The sequence below is a fragment of the Manis javanica genome, chromosome 7 (genome assembly GCF_040802235.1).
Source record: "Manis javanica isolate MJ-LG chromosome 7, MJ_LKY, whole genome shotgun sequence".
Taxonomy (NCBI): domain Eukaryota; kingdom Metazoa; phylum Chordata; class Mammalia; order Pholidota; family Manidae; genus Manis; species Manis javanica.
In genome coordinates, this window is record NC_133162.1 from 29617594 (window position 1) to 29639533 (window position 21940).

The 21940-nt window shown below is 36.3% G+C and overlaps 1 protein-coding gene across 8 annotated transcripts in view; it reads right to left on the minus strand.

Annotated features, from left to right (window-relative positions):
• R3HCC1L (R3H domain and coiled-coil containing 1 like) overlaps nt 1-21940 on the minus strand; it is a 140905-nt gene that overhangs the window by 103020 nt on the left and 15945 nt on the right. For 2 of the 8 annotated variants that reach the window (XM_037015732.2, XM_037015733.2), the window contains exon 2: nt 18161-18246. The exons of the other annotated variants lie outside the window; for them this stretch is intronic. The gene's annotated coding sequence lies outside the window, so the exon portion shown is untranslated. The remainder of the gene's footprint in view (nt 1-18160; nt 18247-21940) is intronic. 8 annotated transcript variants of the gene reach the window in all.

Sequence of the window (21940 nt, forward strand, 5' to 3'; positions counted from 1 at the left end):
AGAAAATTCACACTACCTCAATTCAAACGTACTGTAAAGTACAGTAAATCAAACCATTGTGGTACCAGAGAAAGGGTAAATAAGAGAAAGGGTAAATATATATATCAATAGAATGGAAAAAAAAGAAAGAGTCCAAAAATAGGCCCACATATATGATTGACTGATTTGCAACAAAGGCACAAAGGAAATTCAATGGAAAAAGGATAGTCTTTCCAAAAAACAGTGCTGAAACAATTAAAAATTCACAAATAACAATAAAAAGATAACGTTTATCCATACCTCACACCATGTACAAAACTCAAAATAAATCACAGACCTATATATAAAACTTAAAACTGTAATACTACACTAGAAGAAATACAGGAGAAAATTCTTGTGACTTGGGGTTAGGGAAAGATTTCTTTAAAAAAACACCAAAAGCAAGATCCATAAAATAAGAAAAGAAGTTTTAAATCAATAAACTCAACTTCAGAAAAATTAAGAACTTCTGCTCTTCAAAGACACTGTTAGGAGAATAAAAAGACAAATCACAAACTCAAAGAAAATATTTGCAAATCACATATCTGATAAAGAACATTTATCCGTAATATATGAAGTCTCAAAATTCGATACCCCAAAACAAACAACTTGAACAATACCTCACGGAAGAAGATAGAAAGATGGCAAGTAAGCACACCAAAAACTGCTCAACACCATTTCCTATCACTTGGGAAATACAAGTCCATTTATATGACATTCTGGAAAAGGCAAAACTTTAGGGACAGAAAATACATCAGCAGTTGCCAGAAGCTCAGGTTCAAGTAAGGGCTTGACTATGAAGGAACACAAAAGCATTTTTTGGATTGATGGAACTGTTCTCTATCTTAATTACCTGGGAGTTATAGGACTGTATGCTCTTGTCAAAATTCACAGAATATACTCTAAGAAGGGTGAATTTTACTTTATGTATATTGTACCTTTAATTTTTAAAATGAAAAAAAAAATCACTTATCTAGAAATTCCTACTAAAGTTTGCCTGCTAGCATTGACTCTTTAAATTCTGATTCTTGGTTTTAAAATCTAGAAATCAGTGAGTCACCAGTGCAGCCTTAATGAAGTTACATTAGTAAGACTGAAGATCAACGTCTTTCTTAAAAGTTGAGGCTATAATCCTTCCTAATTCTGAGATCCTTACTTAAAACTCGATTGATTTACTCAACTTTGCATGAGTAAAGACTAAAGACTGTAAAGCAGTCTCTTTTGACTGTCAACTCAACTATCTACTCCATACATAACCGAACCACACAATTTTTTACACTGCACTCAGGAAGATACATCAAACTATATTTTTAATCTGCAAAGTTGTATTCTGAACCTTAGAAAAGCGGGCACTGAAACTATTTTAAGATACTCTGGCAATCCCAAATGACATTAGGCATATCAACATAATAACATTTTCTAAAACATACCATTTTTCATAATTCCTTGCTCAAACACCTTCATGACTCACCAGAGTCTACAAGATAGAAACTAAGCTTACCTGGCAGTCAAGGTTCTCCACAATTTGGTGTCAGTCCACTGTTCCAATCATATTTCTATCACTCTCAGACACAAATCCTCCATCCTGCACTGGATGGCCTCATGGTTTTGTTCATTCTAACTTCTGAAATCCCTTTAAACACTCACAGTCACTATTCTTTCAAAAGGCTTATCTCAAATCTGGCTTTTTCCTTTAACTATTTGAAGGCATACTGATTTCAACTTTCTGTGAATTCATGTGCATTCATCATTGATGGTATTCATTGGTCATTATATACTACCTTATTCTTATTTAAAATGATTCACAATATGAATCTCATATTCCATACTACAGTTTCCTGAGGGTAGATACTGTTTTTCACATGCTTTTTATATCCCCAGAAACACAACACATACTCAATAAATATTCAGAGAAAAAAATTAATATAGAAGGTAAATAAAGTTTTAAATTAAAATACCTAAACAACTTTCTAGAAAAGCTTTTTTTTATAGCTTGAGAAACAGAAGCCCGAAGCCCTAGACTCTGCTCCCTGAGGTCTGTGCTATATTATATTCATCTTCATATTTCCAGAGTTGAATACAGTACCTGACACATGGAAAACACTAAAATATTTAAATATCTAAGTAAATTTCATTTTCTAAGGCCAAAGTAAGAATAGAACCCTGGAGTTCTATCCCAATCCTCCCAAGATTATATTAGTGCCTTTAAATGTTCTCTAGTTTCTCTTTTTTGTTCTCAGATTCTCCCTGAACAGATTTACAAACACCACAAACACAAATCTAGGCTTTTTTGTCTCTTTAAAGCTTGAAGATCAACTATCACAATGTTGAGTACATGCATAGTAGGTAAGCAATATTTCTATCAGATGTCTTAAAAGTAACATAAAGTCAGCTCATATATACTTCTCTGTCCCATGTAAATACATACTAGGTTACTCATCCAACTAGAAAGATTTATTTTTCATCATCTTTGACACAAATTCTAGCATGCTATCTGCCAGATCCCATGCCCCAATAAATATGCATCCACAAGCAATTGAGATGGATAGCTTATGGGGAGGGGGCATTCTTTGGTCAAGTCCCAGTGCTGGCCTGTGGTTAGGGGAAAGGGTAAGTAGGGGGAGGGGTATGGCCCCATGATTAATCATTGCCCACTCTACTTAGGGGTATTTATCACAGCCCGCTGTCAGGTAAATCACTGGAAAAACACCTCTTCAGTAATTAATGTGAAGTGACGGATGGACAGCCCCTGGGCCCATTAATCAGGAACATCAGCAGCCTACTGAGATTATGAATGTCAGGATGCATAAACTGCCAGTGGATCAATAGGCCCAGGAATACATCCAAGGCTCTCATTTCCAAGGCATCTCCGGTACATTAGACTCCCTCAACCCCTCCCCCAATCTAAAATGAAAAGCAGGGCTGCAGAACAAAGAGCTGAAGCTGAGGTCTGAAGTGACCACTGCAAGAAGTCAGTCAAGGAAGCCAGCCATGGCCAGGAAAGGTACCAGAATAGTCAACACGAGCACAGAACTATACAGACAATCCCAACTTAAAATGGATCCTTCAACTTTTGATTTTTCGACTTGGCAATGATGTGAAACCATACCATACGTTCAGTAGAAACCATACTTCCAATTTTAAATTTTGATCTTTTCCTGGGCCAGCAATATGCAGTCTCATCCTCTCTCTTGACTCTGGGCAACGACAGCAAGCCATAACTCCCAGTCAGCCACACAACAAGGCCAAATGACAATATACTTAAAACCATCCTTTACCCCCACAACCATTCTGTTTTTCCCTTTCTATGTAGTATTCAATAAATAACATGAGCTATCAAACACCTGATTATAAAATAGGCTTTGTGTTAGGTGATTTTGTCCAAGTATGGGTTAATTTAAGTGTTCTGTGCACATCTAAGGTAGGCTAGGCTAAGCTATGATGCTTAGTAGATCATATTAAATGCATTTTCAACTTAAGATAGTTTCAACTTGCATTTATCAGGATGTAAACCCCACTGTAAGTTGAGTAAGATCTGTACTAACCAAAAAGCTCTTAGAAGCTCAATGCACTGGGAAAGCAGGGGAACCAGGAAGGTAACAGTTAACATTAAATTACTCAGTTTGATTATCCATTTTAGGGTAATCCAGTTTCTTGCTTCTAATCTTTTACCCACTTTCCTGTCCATCTTTTCTTTCCTTTCTATTGGTACCACTAATGTAAAGTAGACAGAAATAAGAGAAAGTTCAATTTCTGCTACCTAACAATCTACATAAAAATTCCAATTTAAGAGGAAAAAGAGGAATTTGTATAAAATAAAATCACTGAATTATCCTTGAATTTAATTTAGCCTCATCCTTCATTACCATGAAGAACTGGGAATTGATAGTGTTTTCAATTGAGAAAAGGGTGGTCTTTCTGATTAATATCCATAAAGCATTATGCAAAAATAAGATATGGGTTAAAGGCTAAACTGTGTGGTGGGATTACAGTGAAATGAAATCAGCTCTTAATTCTATTTCTTCTCCAAGTTAAACAAACAGTTCTCCATCAAAAGAAAAGGGTCTGTTCAACTTGTAAAAGAGTATGGAGCTTAAAGAGAATTACTGTTTGCTTGTTCCCCAAGTTCACTCAAAGTCTGGATGGGAATCACAGTTGTGCTCCCACCTCATACTGAACACACTGTGGGCTGCAGTGACAGGAATGAGACTGCACTTGCTGCCACATCCCACCAAACCCCAGTGCTGTGCTTTGTGGTCAGACTCAGGCCAGGGCTACAATTGTTGGTTAGAAAGTATCTCAGAGTTACGGCTGCCCGTTCTGCTAATCTCATTTCATCCTACTGATGGATGGATGGACAGATGGCTGCTTGGTGAAGGCAGCATTATCAGGCAGCTTCTATAGGGTCTCTGAATGATGGATAGCCCTCTTTCTACTTTCCCCAAACCACCATCGATCCAAGCCATATTTCAGCAGTCAGAAGCCCAGTAATATTAAGACACACAATCAGGTTAAGTTACTTGCAGTGTAAACCTCTAGAACAGAAATTCTAACACCTCTGCTTTGCTGTCATGTACTAGTCTGAAAATGTTACAGTTTCATTCTTTCTAGCTGCTAATGCAATGAATTCCAACAACTCAAAGCCCGAAGGGAACAGATTGGCTCCATTCCTAAGAACACTTGAAAAGCTAGCTTGCCTGTCAAATTTTTTACTAGCCAGTTCTGTGAAATGAACTCTGCAGCAGTGAGCAGGTCTGTGAATATGTGTATCCAGTGGAATGTGAAGCTACCAGAAGCATACAAACCACACAGAGTTTGTCAGTGATATAATCACTAGCCTCAAAAACATGTTGGAACTTTGGATATACCAAGTAGACCTTGCCTAGCAACATCAAGGATGGTGCTTAAAACCAGGACAGATTAAAATTTTGTCTTCTGCTCATAATCCTAAAATGCTGTTTCTAGCTAGTCTGCCTGACTAGCTTCTATTCTCCTGCATACATATCAGATCCTAAGTACTAACCCATGCCTGTTGTCACAAGCATACTTCTGCATCCATTTGCTCTGTCACCTTCTAGACACTCATCTCATCTTGTCTATTTGGGCTCCATGCCCTCCTTCTTCCTTCCATGATATCCTGTGCTCTCAGACAGCAACTGAGACATATAATTGGACTCTGTGTCAAAGTTATTTCCACTCATGTAGTGGGAAGAAAGGGACTCTGACTCCAGCATTGGGAGATTCCCAGAACGCACATGCCCTCTTTTTCTAAGATCACTTACCCTCAAATGACTTCTCTAAATGTTTCACTATCAACTATACCCCAAATCAGCATGACCTGCCCTTACACCTGGCCCCTTTTGGTCACCCTGAGCCTATGGGCACAGAGAAATTGCTTGTATTTGTTTGCAGGGTTAGAAAAATGTCTCAGTGGAATGGCCACTGTTTTTCTTCTTGCTATATGGTAGTATATTTGATTACTTTAATATTTATGCCTTAACAACACCTACAGCTCTGTTCTTTGCAAAAAAAAAAATGTGCTATTTCTGTAAGATATTACTTAATTATAATGTCATATCAAAAATAGCACTGCCCTTCACAAAAGCTTTAAAAAATTTTTACAGAATCTTAGAATTACATTACTGAAAGGGGTTATATAAATCAGAATTCAACATCCCAATTTTCCAAATAAAGAAAGTTAAGATCTAACATTGTAATGTCCATGGTTAGATAGATATTAAGTGGCCAAGCATGACTGGAACCTAGGTTTTAATTACAAATGTTGTGCTCATTCTACTATATTTCTCAGATATTTCATTTTATCTGGAATTTCAAAGAGTAGGGGTAATTAGGGTTCAGTGTCATTTGTGTGTGTGCATGTGTGTTTCAGGGGAGAAAGGTGGCCACAAATAATTAAATTTGGTCACCCATATTATTATGCTTCCCATCAAATTTGTGCATGGATCATCTGAGAGCCACTCACTATCTTAAAGAACAAAAGTAAATGAATTCCTGACAACTAGAAACCTCTACTGTTCTCCCTTCATGTTATTTGTTCCAGGTCTACCTAAAAGGTTGAAAAGATACTTAATGCAAATAAAATCTGAAAATTGAGAGGCTCCATATCTATAACTTAAACTAAGTGGACAGAATAGTAATGTGGCCTTTTCATTTCCGAGGACACCACATTCTGGTCAAATATAGAACATAGATTAAGTTGACTGACTGGACTTCACCCTCCGGTGGCCAAAATGTGTCACTGCTGCATTTCCTGATTGCAAAAAGACCTCCACACAGGTCATATTAAATATACAGCTGAAAATACCTTTGTAAATTACATCAGATAACTTCTTCATTTTTCAAGATGAGGAAACTGGGTGAGGAATTTATCTAAGACATACAGCTACTTGATTGGGAACTAAGACCAGAACCCAAATCTCTTATTAACTAAAATCGATAGTTTTATCACCATGACAGCTGCCTTACCCAGTCTTCCACCCAGTATATGTTCAGGATTTACTAGCTGAGCAAAGTTTAATCAAGAAGTTAATTGTACTGCAAAAATAATCATATAATGCACATGAAAACCAAATATATCATCCACATGAATGCTCATCTGTATTAGCATAAATGATTAGGAACACTTTTCCATCCCATCCCCAGAAATATGTGCCTCATACACTAGACAAGAACTCTACTCTGACTTTTCTTAACAACAAACAAAACATGTCTCCAAAGAATTCCAAAAAAGACACCTCCTCAGAAAAAACATCTTGTGTAAGGTAGTAAGGAATGACAATTCTTCGAACTCTTACTTCTATATACTCCCTAAATTCATGCAAAGGCTGTTTTATTTGCATTAACCAAATATGTTTTAGAATAATCAATTTTTATATTCATTTTCAAGGCTATCTTAAGCCAACACAATGATCCTTCCCTTTCATTTAAAAAAATCCTTTTCACAGAGTTTTTATTTGGTTAAGAAAGATCTATTAAGCCATGCCTAAGAGAACAATGATGTATTTTTTTAAATCTACTGCCATGAACCATGTCTAATTATGTTTTCTGTTTCATTAAGGTTTAGGCCCTACAAGCCCAAGTGAAGTAGTGTAGTACCAATGCTAGTAGCAGAGAAAGAAGAATAGCCAGCTACCGTTTAATGACTGCTTACTGTGACAGGGACTGTGCTAAATGTTTTATATATTTTATCTCATTTGAGTACAATTGTAATACTGTGAGGTAGCTATTATTATCCTACTTTCACAGATTTTTAAAAAATCTGAAGCTTACATAACTCAAGGCCATGCAGCTTCAAGTTCTGGTTAGGATTCTAAAGTCCCTGTATTTAACTCCTGAATAATTAGACTGCCTAATATTCAGCAGGATGGTCTCTGACTACAATGTATTAATTTCATAAATATTCACAATTGACTTAGAATCTCTATAAAGGCAAAGCAACCAAAGCTGCAGTGAAACAAGAAAACAAGCAAGTATAAGAATGAAAGAACTTCAATGCTTTCATGGCATGTCTCTTTCCAATAACCTTCCAGACTCAAAAGTGCTGACAATAATTCACTATTGTCTCTGAAACTTCCTCATTCACCTTGCCTCACCCTGGAAGCCATATGGTGAAGAACCTCACCAGGTGTCAGGAAAGGAACTCCCTCTCTTCTATTTCCCATAAGAATAATCTCTATACTTTTTTCCTGCCAACCCCCCCAACCATGTGAAAACATTATCCTTTTCTACATACTACCCTTTCTCCAGAGGCACTTGTGAACATGGAAACAACCAATGAAACTGATAACACAGTTCTAAGACTGAGGAAGCTTCAAAGCTGAATGTAGAATGCACTTTCAAACCTCAGTATAAAAACAAAAGAAACTTGTGCATCAAATACCTAGTACAGATAGTATACTCAGTTGTAATCTTAAACAGAATATATAGTTACAGTATTTTAATTTTAGTCTGCCTTGGGATTTCTAGTCTTTGCCTCACTATATGCAAATGGACAAAGATACAGCTTACATAATACTGAAACATTTCATGAAAAATCTGAGTATCAAGTCAATGAAAGATGGATACATAATTCCAGTAGGATCTTGGGGGACCCAAAACACATAATCAAACTACAGCATGAAAATATTTTTTTTCTCACAGTATAACACAATTCATGGCCTCAATTTATTTTACACTCCACTGGCTATAGTCGCCATGCATGAGCACCAACTGATTTCACACTTCATAGGCTGCGAAACAATCCACAGCTTAGTTTCTTTCACACTCCACTGACATGGTAACCCCATGGTTCACCAACTTAACTGTTTCAAGTTTAATGTCAGCACCCATTACCGACCACCTCAAAAGGCAGTCCGAGGAAACCTTTAATGTAACTGAATAACAGCAATATGATCTGCAATACAAAGGGAAAGGGAAAGCTCTGCTTCCTACCCCCATATATACCTGGGAGCGAGGGTTGGGGGAGGGGGAAGAGAAGGGAAAAACTCTCTCCTAAAACTTCTTTCCCTCACTATGTAAATTAGTTGGTCTGTTTTACTACACTTACTTGAAATAAGCTCCTCTCCTGGGTTATGCTGATATCCTATATTTGATAATAAAACAGTTGAGGCTATGCCTCAAACATGATATGCATTAAACTTGATCTTTTTCTCTTTTAGGATTCAGAGACTAAAGCTAAAAAACCATTGAATGAATTTTGAAAGTAGAGGCCAAAGAGCTTAATCTGTGCTAAGCACCTTGTATGTATTATCTCATTTGATCCCAACTACATACTAAGAGGTAGCTATTATCTCAATTTCACAGATGTGAAATCTGAAACTTAAGTTACCTAAGATTGCACAGCCTCCAAGTGTTGGTTAGGATTTCAAAGTCCCTGCACTTACCTACCAGTAGACTTTAACACATGCCTTCTTAAAAAAAATGGGTAAAAAAACACATTGCAGAGGACAGTTTAAAAACAAAACACCAAAGTTCATAGCAACAAAAGAGAGTAACTGTAAAGGAGGGGGAGTCTCTATGTTAGAGATAGTTACAACTCTGTATCTATATCCTCCCTCTTAAAGATATGCTAGCAAGTGTGAAGGCCAAATGTGCCTGTAGGAAACAGAAACCAGAAGAAGCAAAGTTTCACTTCAACGCAGGCCAAGAAAACGTTAAATAATTAATAAGAGCTTTTCTTTCATGCAAACTGAAAGTTTACTAATTCGAGTTTCAAAAATAACAAATAATTATCTTAGAATACAATAGTATCTTCAGAGTAATGCTTCTTTAAAGATCAGGAAGCCTACACAGAGTGCTACAGAAGGCTTTCAAAGAAGAATAATCTATGGAGCAAACATGGCTCTGGTACTTAAACTGCATTCTAATCTATTATTCTTATGATACAAAAAAATAAATGAATGTTAAAGACTGGAGAAAGCTAACAACATGTAATTGCATTTTCTCAAAGTCAAACAAATATTTATTAAGTGCACATGTACTAAAATCTATGCTAGAGGCAGTGGAGGTTTCTAAAGTAGGACTACAAATAGTAACATTTTTCGAACCACATGAATAATGTAGCCCCCACTTTAAGCTGTCTCTACTTAATTGGGAAGACAAGAGGTTTTTTTTTTAATTGTTTTAAGTAGTATATAACTGTCAAATAAAGAGAAAAGCAGTAAGTGATAAAAACCCAGAAGAGGGAGATATCACTAAGGGCCTGAAATGGCTGAAGGTGTCACAAAGTAGGTGGAAGTGGAGCTGCGCCTTTAGAAGCTGGTACTTATAGACAGAGAACTGAAGAGACACATTCCAAGTAGGACTAGCCTGAACAATATGAAGAATCAGTAAGACAAGAAGTGTTATTCTGGAGACAGTTATAGAAACTATTCTACCTAGGACCAAAGGTCCAATGTAGGAAGTATTGGAAGACTCTGCCAGGAAGACTTGTTTTCAGCCTGGAGGGCCTTCAACACTAGGTTACGGCATTCAATACCTGAGGCAATAGAGCTGAGTCTAGACCCTAGAGACAATTTCTGAGAAGTGATACTATTATAGCATCTCTAGGTCCCCATACCTTCTCTTACTCCATTTGCCCTTTCATTTACCTGTGGCATCTTTTAATATGTTTCATCAGGAGCAAGCAATCTCTCCTGTGCTTACTTAATCCACTGATAACAATGTCCAAGCAGTAACATATTTAACCAAAATCTAGAAACAGAGTCAACCAGCGAGATGAGTTCAAAAATGATGTGTCCCAAGTCTAATCCCATATTCAGAATTAGACATTATACCTAGGGGAGCAATCAAATACATTTACTTTGTATAGCCATTCTCATAAGCAGAGAAAGAACTGAACCATAACTTGCCGCACACTAAATTATACTCCACTATCAAAATAATATCCAGAAACTAATGCCTTGATAACTGATGAAGACTGCTGTAGTTGGCCAAGTGTTTCTGAAATCATAACTGCTGGTGGAATGTGTATATGTGTGGGTATAAAATCCAATAAGTAAATTAAAACAGGATATATATTTATCTAAGATAAAGGCCTAATCATTTTAGATCTAGATATGGTAATTGTAATAATTCCTGGAAAACAGAAGCCCCATCCCTATTACCCTGACTTTTATAGTCTCCTTTCCTGGCATGAAGTGATATTTCTAGTCTCTTCAAAATGTTTACATCTTTCCAGTCCATACCCTCATCAATAGAACATCGAACCCTACAGGTTTGATGACAGAATGTAACAATAACACCATGGAAGGAAAAGTGAAATATACTATTTCTACCCCACCAAAACCCACACACTCCAGCTGCTTCTTTCACAATCATATTAGTACAGCTAACAAACAATGCTTTCGAATTGCCCAGAGAACTTAAGTTGCTCTGTTCTCCCATTTCTCCCCCTCATCATCTCCTCTATAACTTATACATAACCACCTCACTCTGCTGTCCATCTTCCCCAACTGCTGCCCAACAATTCACAGGCTGTCACAGATTGTAAGCACTGCGTTTGGGGACTGGAGAAGTACTCTTGTGGGACAGCGCAGTGTGTTAGTTAAGCATTTTCCAGGACACAATGTCACTCTTTATAGCCAGCTGCAAATTAGCTTCTTCTTAAAAACATAATACTCCTAATAAGACAGGTACAAGGAGATTTTAAATAACTAAGATTAAAATTCACACTGGTTTGCTCTGAGATCTGGGCCATTTCAGAGTCATGCACAATGAAATCCTATACCTCTACTCATACAAACCATACATACCATCTAGAAACATCTGAAGTCAGCTTTCTGATGCTAACAAAGAAAATACCAAAGAAAGGTATCAAAGGAGAATCTTTTTCCCCTTTTTTCTGTGGCTGTAGCTCCTCATCCTTAGATTCTATTTGAGAATACTTTTAAGTTCAGCTCTCAACATTAAAATTACTTCTCTGTGTAAAACCATTTAAAAGAAAATTCTGCAAATAATCAGTATCATTTCATTATAGCTTCTCTCCAATTTTTTGCCATGTTAGCAAATAAAAAGTAAACCATATTAGTTATCAAAAAATGCACATTAAATATACTCTTTTTTGTCTTTTAAACTGGCAAAGATTAAAAAGACATCAGTAAAGTCCTGTGTTGATGAATGTACACTGAATGGGTTCACACATTGCTGATGGAAGCATATACATTTTTATTAATGTATAAAGTATTTTAATAATTTCAAAATCTTTTATATGTCAAAGAGCCTTTGGATCAGGCAATTCTCATTTAAAGAATTTACTCTAAGGGAATAACTGAACTTCTACAAGGATACTTATTCCAGAACTCCTTATAATAGTGAAAATTATAAACAACTCTAATGTCCATCTGTATGGGGCAGGTTAAATAAATTATCATATATCTATACAAAGGAAAAGTATACAGACATTAAAGAGAATCATGCAGCTCTATAAATATTGATAGAAAGATCAACAAACTCATTAATGAGTTTCTTAAATATGGAGAATTTAATAAGAAGTATTCAAAACCACTATAAAGAAAACTTTAAAACATTTCTCAAAGACACAAAAGTAGATTTGACCAAATGGAAAGTTATTTTTTGTCCTTGGATGGAAAACTCAATGCAACTCAACATCATGAAGATGTCAGTTCTCCCTAAATTATGGATTTAATATAATCCAATAAAAATCCTGATATGAATAAGCTTTTTTATAAAGATAGACAGCAGATACTAAATTTCAACAGAAAAATTAACATGTAAGTATAGCCAATAAAACATTATAAATTTTTACAGCTAGCCTTTCACATATTATGGAGCCTCTATAATTAAAAGTGTTATATGATGCAGGAATAGACAGACCAGTGCTAAAGAAAAAAAAGTACAGAAATAAACTCATTGGAAACTTGATATGTGATAAAGTTGTCATTATCAAAACAATGGAGCAAAATACGACTTTTTAAAGCAAATTAAAATACAAATACTACTATTTTAAAGCAAATATGCTGGGACAACTAATTAGCATCTAGGGAATGATTATTAACTTACACAATATTCACTAAAAGAAAAAAAAGCTCCAAATGGACCAGGGATCCAAATTTAGCAACTATAACAATAAAGTACTAGAAAAAAACATGTGCAAATTTCTCTTTACTCTGTTTAAAGGAAAGGTTTCTAATTATAATCTAAAATTCAGACGTAAAAAAGACTGAAAAATTAGACTACATAAAAGGCTACACACACAAACACACACACACTCGCTCTCTCGCTCTCTCTCTGAACAAAATCAAAATATAACTGACATTCTGGGAGAAAATATTTATAATACATAACACTTAAAAAGAGCTAATATCCCTAATATATAAAGAACTCTTAAAAACTGAAGGACAACAAAATCAAAAACCTGATAGAAATATGAATAAAAAACCATAATTCACACATAAAAAGATATCAAAATAACCCTTATACATATGAAAAGATGTTTAACCTCACTACTACTAAGATAGACATCAAAACTATATTGAGATACCATTTCTTACCTATAAGGTTAGCAAAAATCAACAAGTATATTTGTGGTGAGGCTGTGGGTAAACTAACACTTTCATACACTGCTGGGGGAATACAAATTTGTTCAACCCCATAGAAAAGGATTTAGCAATATCTAAGAAAACTATATATGTTTTTAAACTTGTGACACAATGATCCCATTTTAGGAATTTACCCAAACATACACTTCCAACACACACAAATAATATACAACAAGGGTAGTCATTGCAGCACTATTTGTAAAAGCAAAATATTGGAAACAGCATAAAAGAATGATTCAGAGGAAGACCCAAGATGGCGGCATGAGTAGGGCAGCGGAAATCTCCTCCCAAAACCATACATATTTTTGAAAATACAACAAACACAACTATTCCTAAAAGAGAGACCAGAGGATACAGTACATCTACTGTACTGCTACATCTACATCTGAGAGAACTTAGCATCTCACGAAGGGGGTCAGATACAAGCCACAGCCCAGCGGGACCCGAGCACTACCCCCACCCCAGCTCCCCAGCGGGAAGAAAGGAGTTGGAGCGGGGAGGGAGTGGAAGTGCAGGACTGCTAAATAACCAGCTCTAGTAATCCGCACCAGGAGCACAGACACACATCGCACGGTGTGCTGGATATCAAAGAAACGGAAAAGTAAAATCTGCAAGCAGGTAACCGCAGCCGGCTCCCTTGGGACAAAAGGAAAGCGAGTGCTTTTTCAAAGTCTTAAAGGGACAGGGGTCTCACAGCTGGATGGAATCATCCCAGCACACTCAGCCCAGCAGCTGGGAATCCCGGGAAACTTCGGGTGCCCCAGTTACCTGGGAGGCAATGCAGCCCTGAGGCCCCTCACAGCACTAAACAGCCTGCAATCATGATTAAGTGGGATTTATCTCAGGGATGCAAGGATGGTACAACATTCGAAAATCCATCAACATCATCCACCACATCAACAAAAAGAAGGACAAAAAAAACCCCACATGATCATCTCCATAGATGCTGAAAAGGCATTTGACAAAATTCAACATCCATTCATGATAAAAACTCTCAACAAAATGGGCACAGAGGGCAAGTACCTCAACATAATAAAGGCCATATATGACAAACCCACAGCCAACATCATACTTAACAGTGAGAAGCTGAAAGCTTTTCCTCTAAGATCTGGAACAAGACAGGGATGCCCACTCTCACCACTGCTATTCAACATAATACTGGAGGTCCTCACCACAGCAATCAGACAAAACAGAGAAATACAAGGCATCCAGATTGGTAAAGAAGAAGTCAAACTGTCACTATTTGCAGATGACAGGATATTGTAAATAACAAACCCTAAAGACTCCACTCCAAAACTACTAGAATACTGGAATTCAGCAAAGTTGGAGGATACAAAATTAACACACAGAAATCTATTGCATTCCTATATACTAATGATGAACTAGCAGAAAAAGAAATCAGGAAAACAATTCCATTCACAATTGCATCAAAAAGAATAAAATAACTTAGGAATAAACCTAACCAAGGAAGTGAAAGACCTATACACTGAAAACTACAAGACACTCTTAAGAGAAATTAAAGAGGACACTAACAAATGGAAACTCATCCCATGCTCTTGGCTAGGAAGAATTAATATTGTCAAAATGGCCATCCTGCCTAAAGAAATCTACAGATTCAATGCAATGCCTATCAAAATACCAAAAGCATTCTTCAACGAACTGGAACAAATAGTTTTAAAATTCATATGGAACCACAAAAGACCCCAAATAGCCAAAGCAATCCTGAGAAGGAAGAATAAAGCAGGGGGGATCTCGCTTCCCAACTTTTAGCTCTACTACAAAGCCACAGTTATCAAGACAATTTGATACTGGCACACAAACAGACCCACAGACCAGTGGAACAGAACAGAGACTCCAGATATTAACCCAAACATATATGATTAATTAATATATAATAAAGGAGCCATGGACATACAATGGGGAAATGACAGCCTCTTCAACAGCTGGTGTTGGCAAAACTGGACAGCTACATGTAAGAGAATGAAACTGGATTATTGTCTAACCCCATACACAAAAGTAAATTCGAAATGGATTTAAGACCTAAATTTAAGTCATGAAACCATAAAACTCTTAGAAAGAAACATAGGCAAAAGTCTCTTGGACATAAACATGAGCGACTTCTTCATGAACATATCTCCCCGGGCAAGGGAAACAAAAGCAAAAATTAAAGTGGGGCTACATCAAACTTAAAACCTTCTGTACAGCAAAGGACAGCACGAATAGAACAAAAAGGCATCCTACTGCATGGGAGAATATATTCATAAATGACAGATCAAATAAAGGGTTGACATCCAAAATATATAAAGAGCTCACACACCTCAACAAACAAAAAGCAAATAATCCAATTAAAAAATGGGCAGAGGAGCTGAACAGACTGTTCTCCAAAGAAGAAAGTCAGATGGCCCACACACACATGAAAAGATGCTCCACATCGATTGTCATCAGAGAAATGCAAATTAAAACCACAATGAGGTATCACCTCACACCCGTAAGGATGGCCACCATCCAAAAGACAAACAACAAATGCTGGCGAGGATGTGGAGAAAGGGGTACCCTGCTACACTGCTGGTGGGAATGTAAACTAGTTCAACCATTGTGGAAACCAATATGGAAGTTCCTCAAAAAACTCAAATTTTGACCCAGGAATTCTGCTCCTAGGAATTTACCCTAAGAATGCAGCAGCCCAGTTTGAAAAGGACATATGCATCCCTATGTTTATCACAGCACTATTTACAACAGCCAAGAAATGAAAGCAACCTACGTGTCCATCAGTAGATGAATGAATAAAGAAGAGGTGGTACATATACATAATGGAATATTATTCAGCCATAAGAAGAAAACAAATCCTACCATTTGCAACAACATGGATAGAGCTAGAGGGTATTATGTTCAATGCAATAAGCCAGGCAGAGAAAGACAAGTATCAAATGATTTCATTCATCTGTGGAATATAACAACAAAGGAAAAACTGAAGGAGCAAAAAACAGGAAGACTCACAGAACCCCAGAATAGACTAACAGTTACCAAAGGGAAAAGGACTGGGGAGGACAGATGGGAAGGGAGGGATAAGGGGTGGGGGGAAGAAAGGGGGCATTATGATTAGCATGCATAATGTGTTGGGTGGGAGCACAGGGAGCACTGTACAACACAGAGAAGACAAGTAGTGATTCTCAAACATCTTACTACGCTGATGGACAATGACTGCAAAGGGGAATGTGGGGGGAACTTGGTGATGGGGGCAGTCTCGTAAACATAATGTTTCTCATGTAATTGTAGATTACTGATACCAAAACAAAAAACAAGAATGATTAATATCCTCACAATAGAGGACTATGCAACTGTAGGACAGATGAAAAGACAGAGGGAGGGTGAGGTCTATAAATTGATGTGGAATGGATCCCAAAATACATCATGTTAAGTGAAAAAAAGCAAAGCACAAGAGTATATATGCTACCTTTTGTGTAAAACAAAAAAAAAAGAGGAAAAGAAAATATACATGTATCTCATCATTTCTGAGGGAAGCACATGCAGGAAGTATAATTCAGAGAATGATGAAACTGGTTACCTTTAGAAAGTAAATGGAAAACAGAGTGGAAAGGATAGAAGAAATGAGTGTCAAAAATATGTACAATGCTGACTTTTTGATCCATGTTAATGTCTCACATACTCAAAATCAAGTAGTCAGATCAAGTAGGATGGTGAGAGAGACTTAGACTACAAATAGAACTGAACGGTACTTCAAATGACTAACATAACCACATGGGGAGGAAAGAATGATGGGGAGAGAAAATTAATCCAATTAACTTTAGAACATGGTTTTTAGATCAACGCTCCAACAGAATCATGAGAGCCATGTACATTATTTTCTACTAACTACTAATAAAATAAAAATAGGTGAAATTAATTTCACTACTGTATTTTATATCTAATATATCTAAAATACTTCAAACTATAATCAATATAAAAATGGTATTACATATTAATAAGGTATTTCATATTCCTTATTTCATTCTAAGTTTTCCAAATCCAGTGTGTGTTTTATACTTACAGCACATTTCAATTCATGTGGTTCATGGCTACCCTATTGGACGGTGGAGGTTTAGACTATATACCTTCAGGCTAAAGGAGACTATCAACAAGTATTGAGCTACATTTACTAGGTGTCTTTTAGTGATATGAGTTAACGATTCTTATATGATTTTCTGATATTCCTGGATTGAGCTAGCAAGTAAAAATATGATTATGAATATGGGAGTAGGATTCTCACTCTTGCAAGAAGTAGTTACACAAATGGAAAGAAAGGATAGAACACATCCTATAGTGCTGGACTGGAATCAGAGGTACCAGTATAAACTCACTGTTTTCAAAAGATGGATAAAGATGAACTGAGTGTGTGTGGATAAACACACATATTACATACATGTACTTCACAGAAGCCTGCTGAGAAGGCCTAAAAGCTATGATATCCAGTAGCAATGAGGATATCTAGAATCAAGATCCTGGCTTTCAAAGCCATTCTTTAAAACAGGAAGTAGAGCTCCCTGAAGAAAATATCTCATTCCAGGGCTCGGGCTTGGAAAGTGAAGATGAACCTAGAACATGCTGTTGTAGTAAAAAGTGAGGAAGTGACCATTGCAAAAAAGGAGACAGGAACCAACTTGAAGGACACCCACTGCCCAAATCAGGGAGAGCATCAAAATAAATAATGAAATAAAGTATTATAAGTAAGTGCAGAAAGAATGATGGAATTAAGAAATCACCATTTAGGAACCATCATGAAAATGATTCAGGCAGAAACCACCAATGAATACTAAAATTTGGGAGTAAAAGTTCAAGAAGAGGATGTAAAGTCCCAAAGTATTATTTCAAAGATAAGTCTAAATTACAAACAAAATGTGAATGTGCTTAATCCCACTTAACTGTACACTTAAAAATGGTTAAAATGGTAAATTTTATGTTAGGCATATTTTACCACTAAAAAAATTACAAAAGGAAAAACAGTAACTTTACACTGGAAAACCTGGCAGACACTAACTTAATGAAGTAATTCAAAATCACATTACCAGTATTTCAACATCTGTGTTTCCTGACATGATGCCCCGAGAAGAGTAGCATTACCTCTGTGGTACTCCTGCCAGAAATGGATAACCTGAATCCAGTGATGAGAAAACATCAGATAAACCCAAATTAGAGGTATTCTACAAAATAACCAGCATGCACTCTTCAAATATATCAATGTCATGAAGAAAAAACAAAGACTGAGGAAATGGTCCAAATTAAAGGAAACTAAAAACATATGATAACTGAATGTACTCCATGATCCAGAATTTTCTTTAGCTATCAAAGTATATTATTGGGACAATGGGTGAAACTTAGACAAGTCTGTAGATTATATATTATATATATATAGTTATATATATATAATACATATGCTAATATTAAATTAATGTTAATCTCCTGATTTTGACAAACGTACCATGGTTACATAAAAGAATGTCCTTGTTTTTAGAAAGCACACTCTGAAGCATTTAAGTATACAGGGGAATAGATCTGTACTCTACTCTCAAACAGTTCAAGAAATAAATATTGGGAGAGAGGGGGAGGGAGGGAGGAATGGAGGAGGAGGAAGGAAGAGAAAGAAATAAGGAGGGAGGGAAGAAGGCAATGTAGTAAACTGTTAACATTTGGGGATCTGGGTGAATTTTTTATACATTCTGAAAACTTTTCTGTAGTCTAACATAATGCCAACACAAATTAAACAGAAAAAAAAGATGTTACCATAGTCCCTAGCTCATAATCTGCAATCAATAAATGACATCTGTTAGATGTTGTTAATGAGAATATTATCTCTAGATTCTGCACAAAAATTTCCTTTAACTCAAGAGATATACTATTTTATGGTGAAAAATGAGAGGACTAAAATACATAGTTTGTTCCAATTAAATGTACTTGGGTAAATGCATACAAAAGACTAAAAAATATACACTAAACGGTTAATACTGGTTAGCTCTAGATAATGAAATTAAAGTGATTCTTATTTTCTTCCTCATGCTTATCAGTATTCGATAGCTTTCTTATAATGAAGATGAATAACTTTAAAGCTTTACTCCAAAAACTATTTTCTGAAATTAAAGGGTAGCCCACAAAGTACATCATTGCTTTTCTAGAACAGTGCCCTCTGTGCAGACTTGTATTTAGTTATTGTATCTGAGTAACATATTCTGATACTTTGCCTCTCATATATTAAAATTACAGTGATCATGTAGTATCATTTCACATAAAAATATTCCCACTAATCTTATCAACTCATTTCAGTCTTGTGGGCTAGGAAAGTGGGGTGGATATACACATATAATTTTGCTCCTTCCCCAAATCCTACTAAAATAACAGTAGTTTTTTTGTAACATCTAAATCAACAAGAATAGAGAGTAAAGAGAAAAAAAAACAAATGAATGCTAACTGTAGAGAAGATGGTGGAGAGCCAAATTGCGATCCCAAATTGGGCTGAAACCCAACCCAATTTACAGCCAGAAATCTATACAAGGGTTAAGAACGGCCAGCACAATCTCTGGAACTGGAAGTGGGGATGGGCACTAGGTGAAAGCTGTTTGAAGAGCACTTAGAACTTTAAATCCCCTCCCCTTCTTTGAAAGAAGACTTGTGGTTAACTCTGCAGAATGTAAAATACATGATCTCTGGCTTGGGGACTGAACTAAAAGTGCAGAGGCTTTTCTTTCAATCTGGGTGATTAAGTGAGCATTTTTAATGCTAAGATCTATTTCCCCCACCCCCATTCCCACACCAAACTACCAGAAAAATGCAAACTGTTCTAGATCGAAAGGGCCTACAAATATCCAGCACAGCATAAAAACACAGACCCACACCAAGGCACATCATAGTGAAATTTCAGAACACTGGGGACACAGCAGAGATCCAACAAGTGTCCAGTGAGAAGGTCCAACAAAAGACTATTCATGTTGGCTTAGGATTTCTCAACAGCTACAGAGGACAAGGAGAAAAAAAACTATGCCTTCAAAATTCTGAAGAAAATATTTCCAATCTAGAACTTTACACTCACCTAGACTACATTAATCAAATTTGAGAACAGAAAAAAAGACATTTTGACATGGAAAGGGTGAAAACCTTACCTCCCATGCACTTTCCCTTAGGAAATTAAGAGAACTGAGAATTTAAAGTTCCTACAAATTTAGGCAAAGACTGATTGTAGCCAACGTGTTGCCAGGAGAACCAGTGTTACCTCTATTCAAGTGATAAGGACAAATTACCTCAGCAGGCATTCTTTTACATGCCAACCAATCAGAGACTGATTCATCCCAGTAGACACACCTTGAGTGCCAACCAATCAACAAAGTCACCCAAGTAACCACGCTTATACACATGATGTTAATCCATTTCCACCTCTTAAAATCTTCCGGTCCCTGACTCCACACTTCCAGGGACACTATCGAAGATTAACAATCTGCTTTGTTCAGGAGACTGCACCTGACCAGATATGCTAGACAGCAGGTGGTGGCCTCATCATCCTTTGACACTAAATGAGGAAATAAAACAAACACAGGATATGGAAAACAGGATATCTAACGTAAAAGAAGTGAAGGAATATTGGTGAATGGGGATTCCAGAATTCCAGGATACTAACTGCACCAGAAGTAGAAGGCAACCTTGAAGTTATGTGACAGAAATAGGCATATTGAAGGCTCTCTGCCATAATACTTTTTAATCCAACACAACTACTATGTAGTTGTACTCTACCTAAGCAAGACAGCACATGAAGAAGGAAGAAGAGTTCCAACATCTGGAATTAAACCCAAAAGGAGAGAAAAGTCTAAGGATGTTAACAGAGGGAAATCATCCCAGGTAAAGCGCTATGTAGAAGATCCAGAAAGTAGGCATGGACTGGAGGACAATGAAGGTCTGCAGAAGAAAAGTTTCCAAGAATTTTTTTTTAAAGTAAAGAAAATTGGAATTGACAGATTACTGTGAGTGACCCTGTGGAAAACTGTACCAAGAGGCTACTAATTAAGAAGACAACACCAGCAAATGAAATCTGCACAGGCATAATAATATAAACACAACATTAACTATTTGCTTTAACCAAATATGGTACTATAACTAAATTGCGAGGTCAGGGAAGGAGTAGCAGTGGTGATGGTGGTTTAAGAACACTAAAACTTTCTCCACCATAACAGAAACTCTATAATAACAAGTTGGTGAATCAAAAGATAGTATTACACATACATTATTTTAAAATATGGAGATATGCAAATACCAGAAGAAATGGCTTAGGGAGTTGAAAGTGGTTACCTTTAAGGAGGGAACTAAAGAGTGGGGAGGGGTGGGATAAGAAGTATTCACTGTATGAACCCTTCTTTTTACTATGTGAAAATACTTTTTAAGCTATATTTCTGAACTAGATGTCTGTTAATAAAATAAACAGCAACAGGTGAACTTATATTGTTCATTCAAAATATATATAAGTAAAAATATATATAAATAAAACATTTTCAAGTGAAAAGGACAAAAAAAGTCCTAGGGAAAAAGTTTTCCCTTCTCTGTTGGAAGACCTTCATATTTCCAATATCAAAAGAATATAAAAATACAAAATATAGAAGCTTTAAAAAAATTTTTTTAATTTTAAACAAATTATTACTAATTGAGGGGACAGACAGAATTCAGTAATTGCACTACTAGGAAGACTGTAGGTCTGACCTTACTTAAAAATTCATTAATGATCAAGAAGGTGCAAATAACACACATTTAATTAAATTTGCTCATTTATCTACTTTGGGAAGCACGATTAACAGCACTGAAAGACCAGTAAT